The sequence below is a fragment of the Fundulus heteroclitus genome, chromosome 2, assembly GCF_011125445.2.
Source record: "Fundulus heteroclitus isolate FHET01 chromosome 2, MU-UCD_Fhet_4.1, whole genome shotgun sequence".
In the NCBI taxonomy this organism is placed as follows: domain Eukaryota; kingdom Metazoa; phylum Chordata; class Actinopteri; order Cyprinodontiformes; family Fundulidae; genus Fundulus; species Fundulus heteroclitus.
Window position 1 is genome coordinate 22,757,306 of NC_046362.1, and position 18,677 is coordinate 22,775,982.

Here is an 18,677-nt window from a genome sequence, read left to right on the forward strand (position 1 = left end):
TTATCTTTCTGTGCACACTGCACCACACAGTCTAAAACCTACGTCCATTTTTTAGGTTTGGCCCCTTTGAATCTAACCTTAGCTGTCAGTGTGTTCATGCGTGAGTGTGATGGTCTCTGTTACCCTGTGATAGATTGGTGACCTGTCCAGCAACCTCGACAATTGACCCCACCCACAACCCTTTGCCCTGCAGACCTGCAAGATTGCGGCGTGTTTAGAAAGTGGATCAGTCGGTTTTGGTTGCAACGATTTACAGTTCTAATAAAGTTTAAACATCTCTATGAAGTTTATCTTGTTTTAGAATATGGTGAATTAAAAACACTAACAAAAACATTTTTATAGAATTATTGTTCTAATAGATGACGTAATTAGAGACCAATAACTTTCCCTAAAGCGAGTTCTTCAGTGTCAGCCTGGAGCAGGGGTCATGACCCTTTGCAATCCATACAACCATCTTTACTCTCATTCTTGCTGAACTTGTCTATGGCAAATAAAAAAAAAAGCTTCTCAACCTTTAGGAAACAAAAAAAAAAAAAAAAAAAAACAACAACAATTGAATCTTTAAGATAATCAGTGACTTTCACGAATATGGACTTTAGAGAGCTTAACTGGAAAAAGAATAAGGCGAGTTTAGTTTTTAGAGGTTCTCTACACATTTTAGGTCAAATTTTTATATTTTACCAAATATAGAGTATAAACAGAAGATTTATAGATTACACAGATGTAAGATTGAAAGCTGTAGGGAAGTAGAAGGAATCAAAGGAAGAACTGATATGGATAGATGGGTAAAACATAGGAACCTATAACATTTTTTTATCAAAAATGGAAAAAAAAGAATTGAAAGGTCTAAAGAAATAAAATCAATCAAGACACACATAACACACAGACACAAATCAAAAACACCCATAGGAAAAGAATGAACATTCCTAGAGAAGACACTTGGAAATGCAAAAACACTATAAAAGTTCAAATTAAGGCTGTCCAAGAGATGAGAAAGACTTATTTGAAGGGAAACATACTGTGCAAGCAGAGTTTTGAGCCAGATGTTATAAAATGACAAAGGAACTGCTCCTTTTCCCCATTGGTGTTCTTCTGCTGCTGAGATTTCAGTCCAAATGTTCAATAAGAAGGATATCATTTTTGGTCCAACCTGTTAAGAGTCATCACAGGGTGGCTGCAGAGCCACAGGTTGCAGACCCATGGTCTGAACTCGTCAGAGCAGCACGGTGCTTATAGTTCTTGCTCTGACCTCTGATGAGATAAAAGAAGAAAAACAAAATCCCCCGATTAGGGGGACATGTTTAATTGCCAAATGTTTTCCTTATTAAAAGCAAAGTGGGATTTTATAATATGCAGAAACTAGTATTTTTCATACACTGATGGCCAAGAAATCCTCAAAGACAGCAGCCATTGTGATTGAAGGACATTTGAAAGTGATTATTCCTTTGCAAAATCTCTGTGATTCTTTTATCAGGGACATCAAAGGGCGACTCAGGACCATCATTAACGTGTCTGATTTGGACCGGCTTTAAATCAAGTACGCAGAACTTCCCAAGCTCATTTATTCCTGTTCAGATTTCAACAACGCAATAAACAACTCCGAAGATGTTTAATGCAGCTGCTAGGGTTAATTCATGACTCTGAAGGAGAAGCTATGGATTTTTTTGTTTCCTTCCCGGTTGGATCAGAATGTTAATACAAGGCTGTGAACTTGAAAGAAATTTAGTTGGCTCTCACATGAATGTGTAGATCCTGGCTTCTACTTTTTCCATATCTGTACGCCTTCCCTAAGGCCTGTTTGGTTCAGTTCGCCTGTCCTCCCTCACAAAGATGATCACGTTTTAGGTAATACTTAAAGCGCTTTTGCAAATATTCATTCAGCAGTGCAAAAAAGATAACATACATGTTGGTGCTGATGCATGAATAAAACCTTTTTTTCTTCTCCCTTTTTGCCCTTTCCAGTCATCGGGTTTGTGTCTGATATTGAAAATCCAACCAACAAAGAGACAAAACGTCTAAGAAAAACATCCCAACTTGACAGCATGCTTCCAGGGTTTTGGACATACCAAAGCCTTTCAATGCGGGGTGTAACCCGAGGTCAACATGACACCGTGCAGGCATATTTTCCTAAAAAGTTTCATGCTTATTTACTGCCCCAGTGACAGAATTTGCCCTCCGGCTTCAATCCTGCCGGATTGTGTGCAGAGGGATGTGCTTGTTTAGTCATATTTTGTAAAGGGGGATGTCATGCGGCGTCAATGTTGAGATGTTTTTCCACGGCAGATTCCCTAGAAGTAAAATGCCAGCCAGATCATGACAATAGACAGTATACAAGCTTCAAAAGGACAGCAGGCACTGCTGCGGTAATTAGCTGCAAAGCAGTGTTTTGTGGAGGCAGCCTCTGTTGCCACAGTACTTCTGAAAAGTTACATAAACTCATCTTGTTCATGAATCTCAAATTAAATCTGGGCATTTTTTGACACATTTGCGAGGGCAGAATGAGCAGACAACAAGATCCTGGTGAACCAGTTTGATATTTATCTCAGCAGAAAAGCTAGTGCTGTTTTGAATTTGTTGGTTTCCTGTTATAAACCCTGCTTTTAAGTATAGTCCACTAATTTATTCATGGTTGAGGTCAGAGCCCTTCCAGAAGCTTAAAGGTCTTCTGCTTTATCCTTTCAAGTTTTACCTGTGTTTGGGGTCATTCTTCTGTTAGAGCCTCCAACTGCAATCCAGCCATCTTGCCATTGATTTGAGGCAAGATCAAAGAATTATAAGGTGGTCCTCCTCCTTCATTGCCAAACGGCTCCCACCATGACATTACCACCGCCATGCGTGACAGTTACACGCGGCTGAAAGCCTCACCGTGACTCCCCTACAGACATGTTTGTTGACGTTGTGGCCAAGTCCCATTTTCTAGGTTTATCATCATTGTAAACTTCAATAATTTCCAACAATCATTTCATTACTATTAAGGGTGCGTATCTTCAAATATACTTGGAGGATGCCGATGATTAGTCTGTCTGCAAACACACTTAGGTACTTAAAGGTAGATTTCTTTTCTCAGAGGAATACCTTGGAAAGCATCAAATTATGTTCCATTTTTGTTCTGGTGACGTCTTTCAAACTAAGAAATGAAAGCAAAGAAAATGTCAGCATCTGTTAAACAACACATTCTAATAGTTGTTTGCATGGTCGAATGTTTAGATAAAAAAAATAAGTGACGTGATATTTTTCAAATAAAAATTAACATTAAATAAGAGTAATGTCAAACAAAGATTATATAATTAGACATTTCAGAAGTTATTGTGCCATAAATATGTGTGGTGTCCCTGCGGTTGGCTGCCTGGCCTCTGTGCTCCATGGGGCTGCTGGTTTCCTGGGCCTGGGGCTTCTGTCGGCTCACTTCTGATCCCTGAAGGGGCTACAGCGGCATCCCACTGCACAATTCATGTAACATTTTACATGTCCATACACACTTATAATACAGTACCTGTGTTGCCCTGTAGTTCTCTCCATCCATTTCTGCTAGTTTGTCTCTTTGCAGGTGTTTGTGGCTGGCTTTCCCCATGGTAGCTGTATAGGAAGATGTTTTACAGCCGCCGGTTGTTGGCTTGTGTAATTCTTGTGTACCTGTTTTCTTTGTGTCTCTGTCCTATTTTTCTCTTACTCTGTCCTTGTTATCCTGCTTCCCCTGTGAGGATTGGCATCAGTTTCTACATAATACCTTAAGCGCAATAAAATAAATCAAGGGTTGGGCATCAAGGAAGGATTTCCAAGTACAAAGCCTCCCTTGATAAAGCAAATGTGTTTGCCGTGACTACAGCAGCCAGAGTGCTATTCTTCTTGCTTGCCATATAGCTGGACATGAAAAAGGGCTAAACAAAAAAGACAGATCAGAAAATATTCCCATTATCAGGGAATATGCATGCGCTGCTCCTAGTCTTTGTGCCCATTTCTAAAGGCTCTGAGGGCATTCCTTGACTAATCACAGAGTGGTGATCCCCTTTTGGCAGGTGGGGATTTTTTCTTCTTTTTGGTAAATTGTGAGAATAAAGTTGTAAAATTCCAAGAATAAACTAATATTTTTACAAGAACTCTTACAAAAAGGTGCAGCCTTCCCCTTGCTTTAAAATGAGGAATATTGAGCGACTTGTGTAGTTTTACTTTGGTATCAGAATCAGAATCACAAATACTTTAATAATCCCAGAGGGAAATTACTGTTTCAGTACAACCGCCATCACATACATCACAAACATTTCAGGGGGAGACAATTTACTAAGGCCATGCTGCCAAGGACTCCGCCTTACACGGTGCCCACAGGGCGCTGCCATTGACTCTGTGGAAAGATAGGGGCCACAATAGGGGGAGGAAAAAACACATATTTCACACTTTATCCTAATAACAGGATACCGTTTGAGATATCACAAACCTCGGCACGAGAAGCACAAATAAGACGAGACACATAAAAGCAGAAAGGTTAACATTGGAGACTAGTCGCGTTAAGTTCATATGTTGTTGTGAGCATCGGTTATGTGTGTCTGTTTGGGTGTTTATATTTCCATGAGGCCATTGTCCTTGATGTTATCAGCCGGCCAACAGTTCAGAAAGCATCCGCAGATGTCAGTGGGGGAGGAGGGAGTGGGGGAGGTAGTTCTGAGCTCTCTCGCCATAACAACCAGGGTGTGTTATTGATAGGGGAGGCATAATCCAAATACTTTATTTGTTATGAGGACAAGCTGCACTGACTTTCCCGTCAGCTTTAAGTCATTGCTGGCTCCAAATGGCGAAATCCAATATTCCAAATTAGTTGGGCTTTTCCGCGTTTCACTTCCAGATTTTATCCCATCTCCCCTTGAGTTCAACCACTGAAGCCAGTCTGCATTCCAGCACATCCAGCTTTTCGGCACTCCTAGAACATCCGGGTCTGTTTGTTCACCGCCTTAGTGATCGCGTCATATGCAGCCGGTAGACTGATCAAGGCCAAATGGCTACCGACATCCGCTGTATTTGCTGATACATCAAAAATGCACCAAATCCAATAAATAGAAATCCAAGTATCATGAATCCAAACATGTATACGTCTCCACGTCCAGGACTGACAAAGTCGAAAGAAACACCGTTTTTCATCCAAGAATATAGGGTGTATCCCACGAGATGAGTCAAATCGGGACTGGACGGGTCCCCCTTACGCTGCCTACCCGTATAAAAAAATTTGATCAATAGCATCGAGAGACCAGCTTACCAGATCTATGCTTTTTAGAGTTCGGGTGATATGAAGAAAGTGCTCAGAAAGACAAGACATAGCAGCAGAAGCAGGAGAGGTGGAGGGCGAGTGAAGAGCTGGAGAGGAGAGAAAAAACACGAACCGACCTCGAAAAAAGACAGAACAGAAACTTTATTCGTTTTCACAAATAAAGACATTCTAAATCTTTTGAGCACATCAGCAAACAATGTGACGGCCCCCAAAAGGTGTCCCGCGACCCCTACTTTGGGAACCCCTGCATTAGCTGAGAAAATATTTCTCCAGAAGGCATTTGGTGTTGTGTTTGGTTGAAACTTTCTGACCCACTTGCGGAATACACCTTGAACACGGTGAGAAGAACAACATGGTTTATTACAGAACGTTCAATAAGGGTTGGTGAGCTCAACAGGGGAGGGAGTCCAGGTCCAGAGCTTCGGCAAGTCCTGTTGTCTGGAGGAAAGTGTTGAGGAGAGGGTTGAGAATCCAGCGAGTGGTGTGTCTTGAGCGGTGTGAGTCCCAATAAGAGGTCCAGCAATTTCTAGCTGGGTCAACTTGGGTTCACCAGGACCCCAGAGTCTGACACGGAGGAGAGCAGGCAGGCGGGTGGAGACTGCAGAGGGTGGAGACTGCAGAGGGTGAAGCTGCTGCAGATGAATGGGTGAGGACTGAGATCCAGAAGTGGCTGCCACAGAGGAGACTTGTTTTGGACTCTGGAGCTGAACTGGTAGCAGTAACCTGGAGGCACAGAGAACTTGAAGGTGAGTTGAGCAGTGAAAGGAAGACGTCCGTTGTACTAAGATACTTACTTGTAGAGTTCTAAGAGGCTGACCATAAGGCAATAAGAGATCAGCCTGCAGCTCTTTATGTTCCCCAGCAACTTGATGAGATAATTACTGACAGTCAGAAGTAGCCAGCCACGTCCACTAGCAGGAAAGAGAACTCGCACCAACACAAAAGCCCGCATCAGGATCCTGACATCTGGAGCCACGTGGGTAGCCTTAAATGTTTAGTTGAGCTTGAAAGAGTCCATTTTGGAGCAGATCCATTTTGGATCTTCTTTCATGGTGGGAACTAACTCAGTCCATGCTGAACTGTTCCTCATTTTGGACAGGGTCACTGGCATTCCTGCCTTGGTGGTTCCTGGCGCATTCTTGACCAGCTGTTGTCCAACTGAGAGTGACATTAAACAATGGTCCCATATACACGTCAAAACTGGTTTTGGAAAGAATAAAGCAGAGTGAGATTAAGCTTCTGGAATGACTTCAGTCTCAAGTGGATAAGAAATGTATGGACCAAACAGTTTAAATAAACTCTGCCATTTCTGATAGTAGTGACCAAACCTCCGGCCTTGATTGGTTTCTATACAACTTGTAACTAATAAATGTGAACGAATGTTAGTGGAGGATCATGTATATATTTAAGCCTGCCTTTACAGTGTTACAGTGTTACATGTGTGGATTCAAACTTGTGTACCTAATCCTTGGTTTTGAAATTCATTACTGTTGATCATTGCCTGAACCTTCTACCCGGGGAAAAGAACAATATAAATGCATTATTAAAGGCCCAACATTAACATGGCATTCATGCTCATGGTGAGCTAAGCTTCAGCTAGCTATAAACCAGGATGGTCGGCTTCGCAGCTGAAATCATCCTTAATGAATCCTTTTCCTGAAAATAAATAAATAAAAGCCCAAGTGTTTTAAGCTGCTTCGTTCCAATGGAGCATTTGTATAGCTTGTTTCACTGGCAGTTAATTTGTTTCCAAACTGTTGCTGTGAACAATAAACTACGTTAACGTATTGTGACAAGCTCCATTACTCTGTCTTCCAAAACAATGGAGCTCCGGTGCCTGCCACACAGCAGCCACGAGTGAAAAAGAGAGGAGATCTAATGAATTATGCAGAGAGAGCTTTCTCTCAGCCTGACAGTCTGAAACCAGCCTGGAGAAAATTGCAAGAGAAGTACGAGTCAGTGCAGCCATCCCAAATCCCCCTCCCCTTCCCCCAAGGGACCATCAAGGCCAAGGCCTGTCAGTCAAACACCCTCTTCCTAAACTGCAATCTGGGGACAGCACTTGGAAGCCTGCATGTTGGATAAAGCAGCCGAAAAGATGCTCAAGAAACCGCTGGAACTTTGGGCTGCTGATTGGGGGGGGAGGGAAGGGAGTTGGTGGAGGGAAAACACGCAGCAAGGCTTCCCAAAACCCGCAGACATCAGATCTGATCGGTAAAAACCCTGTCCAAAGCTGTGTGAAGATCATCGTCGCTAATTCTGAGCATGCGCAGTGGAGCCACTTCACAATTACCAGGCTGCCTCCTTGTTAGTGTACCGAACAAGAGAATTTCCTTTTTTACTTTAATGAAGTGTGGCTTCCCTCCCTGGCAGGCAGCTGAGCGCAGGGTGGCAAGAGCGCTGTCTGGTAATGAGAGGCCAGAAGGTTTAGGTGTCTTCAGAACCACAACACATTGAAGGGACTTAATACAGTCTTGTTTTCGCTGGCCCCCGGAGGAAAACGGAGAGCCAGATGAATATTCATGGGGCGGTGATGAATTGTGTTGCCTACAGCATCGCGGCACTCTGAAAGCCCTCATGCTGCTTCTTTTATCACAGGAGGTCCTCTGAGCTGAACCTCGCAGGCCGCAGCGCTGCGCCTCAGCATCCAGCTACCAATTATCATCCGAGATCATTAACTTGTTATGTTGACACAAACACTGCAATTTCAGATGCCCCTCTTTATTCAAATGACCCTGTTCTTGAGGAGTGGCTGGTTGAGTTGATTGGAATTTTTTCCCCCCCCTCATCTTTTTTTCATCTGCGTGGCTCACAATCACTCAACAAGTTATGTTTGGACACAAAATTAATGAACCGTGTGCAATACTTTGAACTGCAAGCATTCGGTGTTTGAGGACGGTTAAACGGGCCTTATTATGTCTTTCAAAGGAAGCATCAGCATAAATTGAAGCCGTCATGATGGTCACAGTCACTGTGTTGCATACCACTTCTCTAAGGCTTCATGCTAGTTTTTCACGTTTCGTCCCGTTCAGCGCTTTATCATGGAATAAATGATGTACTGATGTAAAATAGTGTGGGATTGTGAAGTGGAAGGAAATTGAAACCTGCTTTTAGAAATATTTTCCAAATAAACATTTGAAAAGCGCCTATAAATCAATACTTTGTGGAACTGCCCGGTGGCGGTATCAGTGGCACCTTGGGTCCATTGACCGGTTAAAATGCAGGATATTATCTAAGAGTCTGAGGAAGGATAAAGTTCACTGCAGTCGCACACACAGAGCCAAAGCTACCATCCCTATTTTGAGCAAAAAACAGGAGGTGCCTGGTCATCACACGGGGTCACCAACTCCCTATTAAATGTGAGTGCAAAAAAAAAATAGCAATAGAAAACCTTTTCAGAGCACAAATGATAGATAAGTTATATCCTCTCTCTACTGCTGTTCTGGGCAAGTGCCCACGTGTTCTGGAACCAGTTTACATTGCAGTTACAACAAAATGTTTTTATTTGTCTTATTATCAAAAGACCAAAAATGATGCCTTGGGATTTGTAGCTTAAGCTCAGTCAGAATGGATGAGGAGCAATGTATGTAGATCTGTACTTTGACTGGACCGTTATAACACATTAACATTGTTTGATCTGAATGCATTGAAGCGCTTGCTGTTTGTTTGTGGTCTTGTCTGCTGACGAGCTTCCGTGCCCCTGCTACAGCAAAGCATCCCCAGACCATGATGATACCACCACCATCTGTTACTGTAGGGATGGTGTGCTCAGAGTGGCATGACTGGACCATAAATGGAAACAGTCTTATTTTTGCCAGAGCAACCTGGTCCATATGTTTCCTGTGCCTCCTGCATGGCTCGTGGGAAACTTCAAACGGGACTCTTTTTGACTTTCTTCTTGCCATTCTTCACTCAAAACCAGTGCACAAGTAATAGTTGTCCTGTTAGTATGTGGATAAAGGGGGCTGGACACTCTATAGATTTCTTTGAGAAAACCACATGTCCTCTGTTATATCAGAATAAATCCTATTAAAACACATAAACATTGGTTGCAACGTGTGCAAAATGTGCAAAAGTTAAACCCGTTTGCGAGACACTGTGCAATCAGACAGAATTTTCTTCACATTGATGGCATGTGAGAGGGCATGGGGGATAAAAGGAACCAGGGATGGAGGATGAGTTGGGTGGCTGGGTGGATGACCTGGGGATTGAGCTGCGTCACGTTCCCCCGGCCCCAGACGGGTGATTCATACTAGCTTCATCACTGGCAACAGACAGGACATCCAGGCCTTTATTACCTCCATCCATCACCATCACTTCATCAATCTGAGCTGCTGTGAGCTTGCTCCTCAAGCAGTCCCCAAACACCCATCGAAACATGCTGCTGGACAGAGATTTACACCCGCCCACTAACATCTTCTGCCTCGTGCTTTGGCTCACACAAAACAAGAGAGATGAGCTTATGTGTCAACTTTGGACACGCACACACTCGCACAGAGTGAGACAGAAAGGAAAAGAGCGTGTGTGTGTGTGTGTGTGTGTGTGTGTGTAAAGGCCATTCTGCATGGTGTGAAGCTGCTCCCCTAAGGGCGTCTGGTTGACAGGCTATCCTGCATTGTGAAAGCCACTTACACTCCAGCCACATCACACCACCTGCTGCTGCTGACCACTGTGTCAGAGAGGCGTATCGTGATGGATACACTAAACTGTGGGAGAATTCATTAAATCACTCCCACTGCTCGCACCATTAAAAAAAAAAAAAAAAAAACTGCAACGCACACGCATAACACAAGACTTAATTTTCTTTTAGCCGGACACTTTTACTGTCTAATGCGATCAATACTGCAGTCCTGCAATAAATGCTTCCCTGACGGTGTCAGGAAGGCATTGTGGGGCAAACTCTGTGCTTTATGAGCTATCAGACAAAGCTGGCCTCGATCTGCATTTATTGTTTCCAAACAGCAACACGTTAATGCCCACATAGTAATGACATTTTAAAGGCTCAATAGTCTAAATGGTTTTAAGGATTAAAAAAATGCAATGAGTGGCCTTAAAAATTCACGGTAACGCAAGCTCAAACGCTAATTCAGTCAAATAAAATGCATTGCATAAGCATTGATTGTTTACACTGTATCACCTTTATACCACAAACTTTAATACGTTTGTGGGGATTCTCTGTGACAGTACACAACAAAGTATGCAACTGTGATGTAAAAAATGTGGTGAGCATCAGTCTGTCTGGCCAATTACAGCTGCAAGTCTTATGGTGGATGTCTCTACCAGCTTTGCATTGGTGCTGACTGAATCTTTTACCCATTTTTCCTTTGCATAATAATTCAAGTTCAGTCAGATTGGATAGAGAGTATCTGTGAACACCAATTTTCAAGTCTTGTCACACATTCTGATTGGCTTTAGTTCTGGATTTTGAATGGAGCACATGAATATGCTCGGACCCTAATCCATCCATTGTCGCTCTGGCTGCATGTTTACGTTCACTGTGGCGTTGGAAGGAGGACTTCTGCTACAGTATCACGTTTTTTTGCAGCTTTGGACACATTTTATTGCAGGTCTGCCCTATCCTTCATCCTTTTTCTTATCCGCTGTGACCAGGTTCTTTGATTCTGCTATAAAAATGCATCCCCACTAAACGATGTATCATTAGCATATTTCAACACGGGGATGGTGTGTTCAGCATTATGTGCATTAGGCCATAAAGTTCATGTTTGGACTCATCACCAGGTGTTATGAGCTGACTCACTGACCCTGACAAAAGGTGTACACATGTATGTATTAGAGTTCTGAAATAGGAATTTGTACAACACAAACTAAGGTTAAAATCAAAGTTTCCAACATGAAGTGTGAAAGCCAGTGAAACTGGTTGGTTATGCTGCAATAGGCATAGGCTGGTGGAGGACATCAAGATTTAGTCCTCTCACTCTGCTGAGTTCTCCTACTGTTCTCCAATTTGGTTTGTTGGTTGTTGCTTCAACTTTTAACTTTATTTTCTCTCTGATTTTTTTCTATTCATAGTAAGTACACCTGGTCTGGCATTCTGTTAGCTGTGACATCATCCCAGGGAGGCAGATCATCTGCCATTACCTTCTAAGATAGAAAGGATTCCTGGATCAATGTGTGCTGCTGTGCTTTTGTGTTTCTGCTTTGTCTTCTCTAACCCCCAGTTGGTTGAGGCAGATGACTGTTCACACTGAGCCTGGTTCTGGTTCTGCTGGAGGTTTCTTCCTGTTAAAGGGGGGTTTTCCTCTCCACTGTCGCTTCATGCATGCTTGATATGAGGGATTGCTGCAAAGCCATCGGTAACGCAGACGCCTGTCCACTGTGGCTCTATGATCCTTAGGAAACGTTTTTATTCCATCCGTCTGGATGATATGATTGAATTTGACTTTGTAAAGTGCCTTGAGATGACATGTGTGATGAATTGGCGCTATATAAATAAGATTGAATTGAATTGTATGGCTAGAGGATGTATGTGAAAATGTAATGTGCAAGCAAGATAATCCACAAAGCGAAAAGCAACAGCATGCCTGTGGAAGAGAGCAGAGACAAGTTAGTTGGCAGTAATGGTTTAAAATCCAACGGCCTTATCATGTGCTCAGGGTTCTATATTAGTAAACAGTGTTGTATGTGAAAAGTCAGGTGTGTGGAAGCAAAGCGACACCTAAAACATGCAGGACAGGTCCTGCGAACCACTGCCCTAGACAGGAAGGCGTGCGGCTTTTCTTCTGTAATGGCACTCTTCCATAACATACATGGGTGACCTCTAATGGCAGCTGGTTGCACTGGATTTTGTTTAGAGGCACATGAGTAAAGTGAGCAGAATATAAAAGCACCTCATGCATTTCAGGCTTCTATTTGTGAAGCAAGGGTGTGAAAAGAATGTTTCTTTTTCCTTTGACTTCACAGTGAATTCCCAATGAGTTCACTGAGGTCTGAGATTGTACTTTGACAAAAAATGTGAAAAATGCTCAAGTACTGTTAATACAGTTGTATGGGACTGTTGTATTAATTGGTTATTTCCAAAAAGTTCTTGAATTTGGTCAAGTGCAGTTTTTGTTTCTGTGCTAAGGAAATTATTGGTTGATTTTTGTATAATTTGTGATTTGTTTTTGGGAGAAAGGTTTCAGAGTAATTCAATTCAATTTGATTTTATTTAGATAGCGCCAATTCACCACAAATGTCATGACATGCAATGTCATTTCCTCGTGTAGAAACAAACCTTTAGGGTGTCATTAGAGAAATGTATAAAATGTTAACTTCCTTTTTCTGTACTTATTTAAAGTATAAGAAAGAACTTCAACACTGAAGGCAAACTTGGAAATCATGATTTCTTCACAAAATACCAAAATAAATAAATAAATAAATAAAAATTAAGCCAGTCTTGTAGTAATGTTTACACAACCAAGCAGGTGCAAGATCAGTCAGCAAAATGTTCACTATACTTGATCTGTTGTTATTGTTTGGTGGAAAAAAAGTGGCAAAAACTGGCCAATATTTGTGAGAACTTAAAATGAAGTAAATTAAGAGATATATTTGAGCCTTGATTCATGGACAATTGTTTGGTTTCTGCTAGGAAAGATTGCCATACAAATAATTGAAGAGATTTAACCCAACTACACAGAGTCTCCAAAAATGGAAGATTTGTTTATTTTTGCCTAATCAGATCTCTTTAACGTCTAAGGATGGGAACGAAAACATTTTAGTTCTCCTGGAGCACACCACTAGATAACACATATGTTATCAACAACTACTTTGGACAGTTCCAACCTTATCTTTGCCTCATCATAAAGAAAGTGAGTCAAGCCTATGTGTATGTACTATTAAACTCAAAAAGAAGAAAATAAGAGACAAAAGCTTTGTTTCTAATATAAAACATGGCAGCCATCTCTCAAAAGATGGTAAAACATTGGTAAATGACTACCAATTAAAACTATTTATCTGCTTGTATTTAAACAGAAGTGTCTGGTCAATGAGACAATACAAGTCTCTCTTAAACTCCTCCACTGCCCCAAATGGAGGAGTTTAAATATTTCAGAGTCTTGTTCACAAATAAGGGAAAAATGGAGCAAGAGATCAATAGGTGGATTGGTGCTGCATCTCCCATGAAGTGCTCTGTCGTGGTGAAGAAAGAGTTGAGTGAAAAAGCAAAGCTCTCGATTTACCAGTCAATCTACCTTCCTACCCTCATCTATGGCCATGAGCTTTGGGTCGTGACCGAAAGAACAAGATTGTGGATAAAGCGGAGGAAATTAGTTTGGTGTCTGGGCTCACCCAACCAAGCTTCTCACCTTACCGCTGTAAGGTGAGAAGCTTGGTCAACCGGGAGGGGACTCAGAGTAGAGCCGCTGCTTCTCCAAGTCCAGACGAGCCAGCTGAGGTGGCTCGGGCATCTGGTCAGGATGCCTCCTGGACGCCTCCCTGGTGAGGTGTTCCGGGCACGTCCCACCGGGAGGAGGCCCAGGGGAAGATCCAGGACACGCTGGAGGGACTATGTCTCCCGGCTGGCCTGGGAACGCCTTGGGGTTCCTCCTGAGGAGCTGGCCCAAGTAGCTGGGGAGAGGAAGTCTGGGCCTCCCTACTTAGGCTGCTGCCCCTGCGACCCACTCCCGGATAAGCTGAAGAAAAGGAGTAGAAGTGTCTTGACAAAAGCTATTAATATAACAAAAGTCTTAATTTTCTTTTAGCTGGAAATTTTTACTGTCTAATGCGATGAATAATAAATGCTTCCCTGACACTGTCAGAAAGGCAATGTGGGACAAACTCTGTGCTTCATTCATTAACAGACAAAGCTACCCTCGATCTGCATTAATATTAATATTTTTCTCAATAATCAACAGAAAGATCTTGATTGGTTCTATAGCAACGAAACCCTTCTTATAACTGCTGAGAATCTTTTTGCACGTTTCTACACACAGGACAGACTGAAGCTATCCAGAGGTCCACCGTCATCTGCCACAGATGGTTAAGCAGGTTAAGCTGATCCACTTCCGGCTTGTATGCAGACTTGTCACCTTCCTGGATCAGCCCAGTGACAGTGGTGTCATCCACAAACTGTTATCCGCTGACATGCAGTCATTTTTGTACCGGAAAAAGAGGAGTTGGGGGAGAACATATCCTTTGGGAATGCCAGTGCTGTGTGCAGCATCTCAGGAGGCTGGAGCTGATGTCATACAGACTCGGAGCCTTTCACACACTGATCTTTCGCAGTTCGTCCCTTGCTGGAAGGGAAAGGAACAGGATGGTGGTGTGAAGAAAAGGAGGCAGCCAACAAAGATAAAGGCCAGAAGGGGAAGCTTCAGATTGTTTACCTACAGTCTGGGAGTTTGGTTTATGATCACAAATTGTTTTCAAGTTCTTCCAAAAATCACGGTTGTTGTTCTGCTGCAGTAAGTCCTCTATTTTCTTCCTATACACGTTTTTTTTTTTGCCCATTCCCGATCTTCCCTCTCAATTCCTTCTTCACAGCTCCCAGTTCCTCTTTGTTTGCTGATCTAAAGGCTTCTTTCATCTCCTTGAGACGTTATGTCTCATGTCTAAGTCAGGATAATTAAGCCGCTTTCTCTCCAGTCTGCCGGGTTAGCGCTGTCACTTTAGCCATTTTGTCGGGAAAGATACCTCAGATTTTCCCGATGATGGGCGGGATGACTGGTCTTCACCTTCTCCTCCGTTTGTCTGAAGTTTTGCGCGGGTCCTGTCTCGTTTCTCTCTCAGTTTGCAGGTATTATCAGGTTGTTGGGTGAGAGGCGACGCAGCAGTGCCACCGAGAGCTAACAGCTGATCTCTGACATGAACAACGGGAGCGTGGCCGCTCACACGGCCCCTAAACACAAAAACGGTAAAAGATGAAAATAAAAAGAAAGGGAGCACCAAAACTGTCAGCTCCATAATGTTTACAAGCAAGGCGGAAAAAACAGGACTACACAACATGTCTGAAAAATAGATACAAAAAGAATAAACTCGGTGCTGAGTGGGAGCTGCTGAAATAGGCTGCCTGCTCATGCGGCTCTGGAAGTGGCTACCGCTAAAAATGCTGCAGTCACTCCCAACTAAAGCTAACAACTTTCTTTTTAACGTCGTTAATTATTAAAGAAAACAGTCTTGCTGATATTTTTTGCAAAGGTTCCGTTCAGTTAAAGCTATAGTTGGTAATCCTGTTCAGAAACACTTTTTGTTGTACTGGGTAAAATCATCCTTCCAACCTGAAAGTAGTTAATACATTATGTATTCAGAAAATGAAAAATCTTTCTGTGTGGGAGCTGCACACATGTAAAAATTCTAACCAATCTCTGCCGTTCGATCCGAAGGCGCTCTCACTGCATACTTTGAACATGGCTGAGAGTCGCAAGAAGCCAACTGCGTTACTGTTAATGAGAAGAAGAGGAAGGCATCAGTAGAAAGAAATAAAACCAGGGTGGATTTGGAAGATTTTTTTCATGCGATCCCCCTGAAGAGCGAAAGAGCAGGTAAGATTGTCTTGCGCATGCGCAGTTACTCAAAAAGGGAATTGCCAGAAAAATCGCAGACTCTACCTTTAAGCTGCTATAACCGCCCTGGCAGCCTCTCCCTTCCAGCTATAACCATTCTTTCCAAAAGACACCCCAAATAATTAAGACAATTTGATTAAAAAAAAATGTTTTTATGTCTGTTAACACACTATATATGTTGCTGGGCAACTTATAAGTCAGAGATCTATGTTGGAACCAAACTCCTCAAAAAAAATAGAAACCTTTAAAAAGAGACCGATGCTGTACTCCTCCAGTGAAGTTCTGTCTGGTAATGTAGTTGAACAGAGGCTTAAAATGAACTTCTATGAGTCTGGGATTTAACAAAAGGCATGAATTTAGAAAACTCCTTTGATCATAAGAAAGAGACCACATCAGACCCTTTCGTTTCTGACTACTGAAATGTACAAAGGAACATAATGCTAAAAATTATAGAAAGATCATGCTCCATGGTTTGGGATTGTTGGCATTATTTGCCTTTTAGCTCGAAGGTCATAAGTTTTAATTTTGGCCATGCAGTGGTCTCTCTGCTAGAAATGTTGACATTCTCTCTCTGCATAAATGGATTCTCACCAGGTACTCCAGTTTCCTCCCACAGTCCTGAAACACACATTTTAGGTTAATTTGTCTCTCTAAGTGCATTTAAAAGTGAGCGTGTGTGCATGGGTGTCTGTCCTGCGTGTCTCTGACCGCCTGGCGACCTATCCAGGATGTTCCCCACCTTTCACCCAATTACTACTAGAGAAAGGCAACTGGTCTCCCCCAGAAGGATCAGTGAGTAGACAATGGAGATGGATACAGACCTAAGGCTGCTCTTGCTACCATCTATTCTGAATATCTAAATCAAATTGCCAACATTTTATCTATAGTACTGTAGATGTCTGAAAACCATTGCCCTATTTAGAGAGCAACAAAGATATGAAACCATTTAAATTAAAAATGAATTGAAATTACAAAGGAAGAGAGAGCCCCCTATTACAACAATGAAGGCAGACTTAATTGCACACATAGGAATTCAAAAAGCAAAGATCAGTTGGTTTAAAACAGGAAAATGAAAACAATCAGCGCCGAGGAAAACTTAAAAGCTGAAGACACAGCAGCAGGGTCAGGTTTTTCAGATCTCTGGAACATCATTAGGAAACGTGCACGTACGAGCACGCGCACGCAAACAACACATTTCCCAACTGTGCAGAAAACATGAATTATGTTTTATTTTACAAAATAACCCATGAATAATAATTTAGTTTCTTCTTGTGTTTAGAGGCATTGGCCGAACACTCTTCTGCTTATTTTATAAAATGATTTTGCACATATATATATATATATATATATATATATATATATATATATATATATATATATATATATATATATATATATATATGTATATATATATCTTGTCATATATATCTATCTCTCATCTATTTATATTTATATATGTATATATTCTCCTCTCTAGTCTCTCCCTATCTCTCTCTCTCTATCTCTCTATCATCTACTCTCCTCTATCTCTTCTCTCTCTCTCTCTCTCTACTCTCTCTCTCTCTCTCTATCTCTCTCTCATATGAGCTATGTTAGTAGCTACAGCTGCCCTGGGGCAGACTGACAGATGCGAGGCTACCATACACCAGCACCACCGAGCTCTCTGACCACCGCCAGCAGGCAATGCAGGTGAAGTGTCTTGCCCAAGTACACAATGACAGAGACAGTCAGAATGGGGAATTGAACCAGCAACCCGCCAATTGCAAACTCCCTAACCTCTGCGCCACCGTCACAGAGGTTAGGGAGTTTGTAAAAGGACATTCACTTCTGGATGTTGCGTCATATTGATTTATGGTTGCTATTATAGCCTCCTATACCTGCGCCATACACTTCCATGCACAGAGCTTTGTCAAACTGTATGATGTGACACACGAGGGCATTATTGGAATGCATGAATATGGCTGTCTTGGGAGAGATAAATAAATGTTTGTAACAAAACATTTTACTCTCAACCTTGTTGAGCAATTGATTTATGCTGCACATTGTGTTCAACCGGTAGCTTTTCTTCATCTGAAACAGGCGTGCCTTATTCCCTTTCGCAAGATGCAATTGTAGTTTATGGAACACTTCAGAATTGACTTTATTACCTACAATAACTGCATTTCCACAAATCAGTTCAAGATGCCCTTGCCGTGCCTTTTAGATCTAGTCACGACAACGTCTCACCCATTGCAGTTCCAATTCTCAGAGACCACAACTGAATTACTCAAATTCAAAATGGAAGGATTTAAAATCATGATATGTCCCAGTTAAATCCTCAGTAAGCCAACTTTGGTATGCTCCATACATAGATCATTTCTGATAGTGTTGAAAGTCAGTTACAGGGGATCGTTCCTGCAATCTTTGCATTTTAATTAAAAAATAATAATTTATCTGTTGAGCCTAAAAACATCTTGATTAAGAGAAAAATTGAGAAACCGCCTTACATCTTTAAATTTTTTGCTCTCTCTCTTTTTCTTCATAGTAGGTACACCTGGTCTGGCGTTCTGTTAACTGTGACATCATCCAGAGAAGACGGCTCACCCGCTACTACCATCTAATGTAGAACAGATTACTAGATCAATGTGTGCTTCTGTGCTTTGTTGTTTCTCTTGTTGTGTCTCTGTTCTGTCTTCTGTAACCCCCAGTCGGTCGAGGCAGATGACCGTTCATACTGAGCCCGGTTCTGCCGGAGGAGTGACTGCTGCTTGTCGGGACTTTGATGCAATCAACTGGTTTCCTTATATAGGACATTTTTGACCAATCTGTATAATCTGACCCAATCTGTATAATATGATTGAACTTGACTTTGTAAAGTGCCTTGAGATGACATGTTTCATGATTTGGCGCTATATAAATAAAATTGAATTGAATTGAATTGA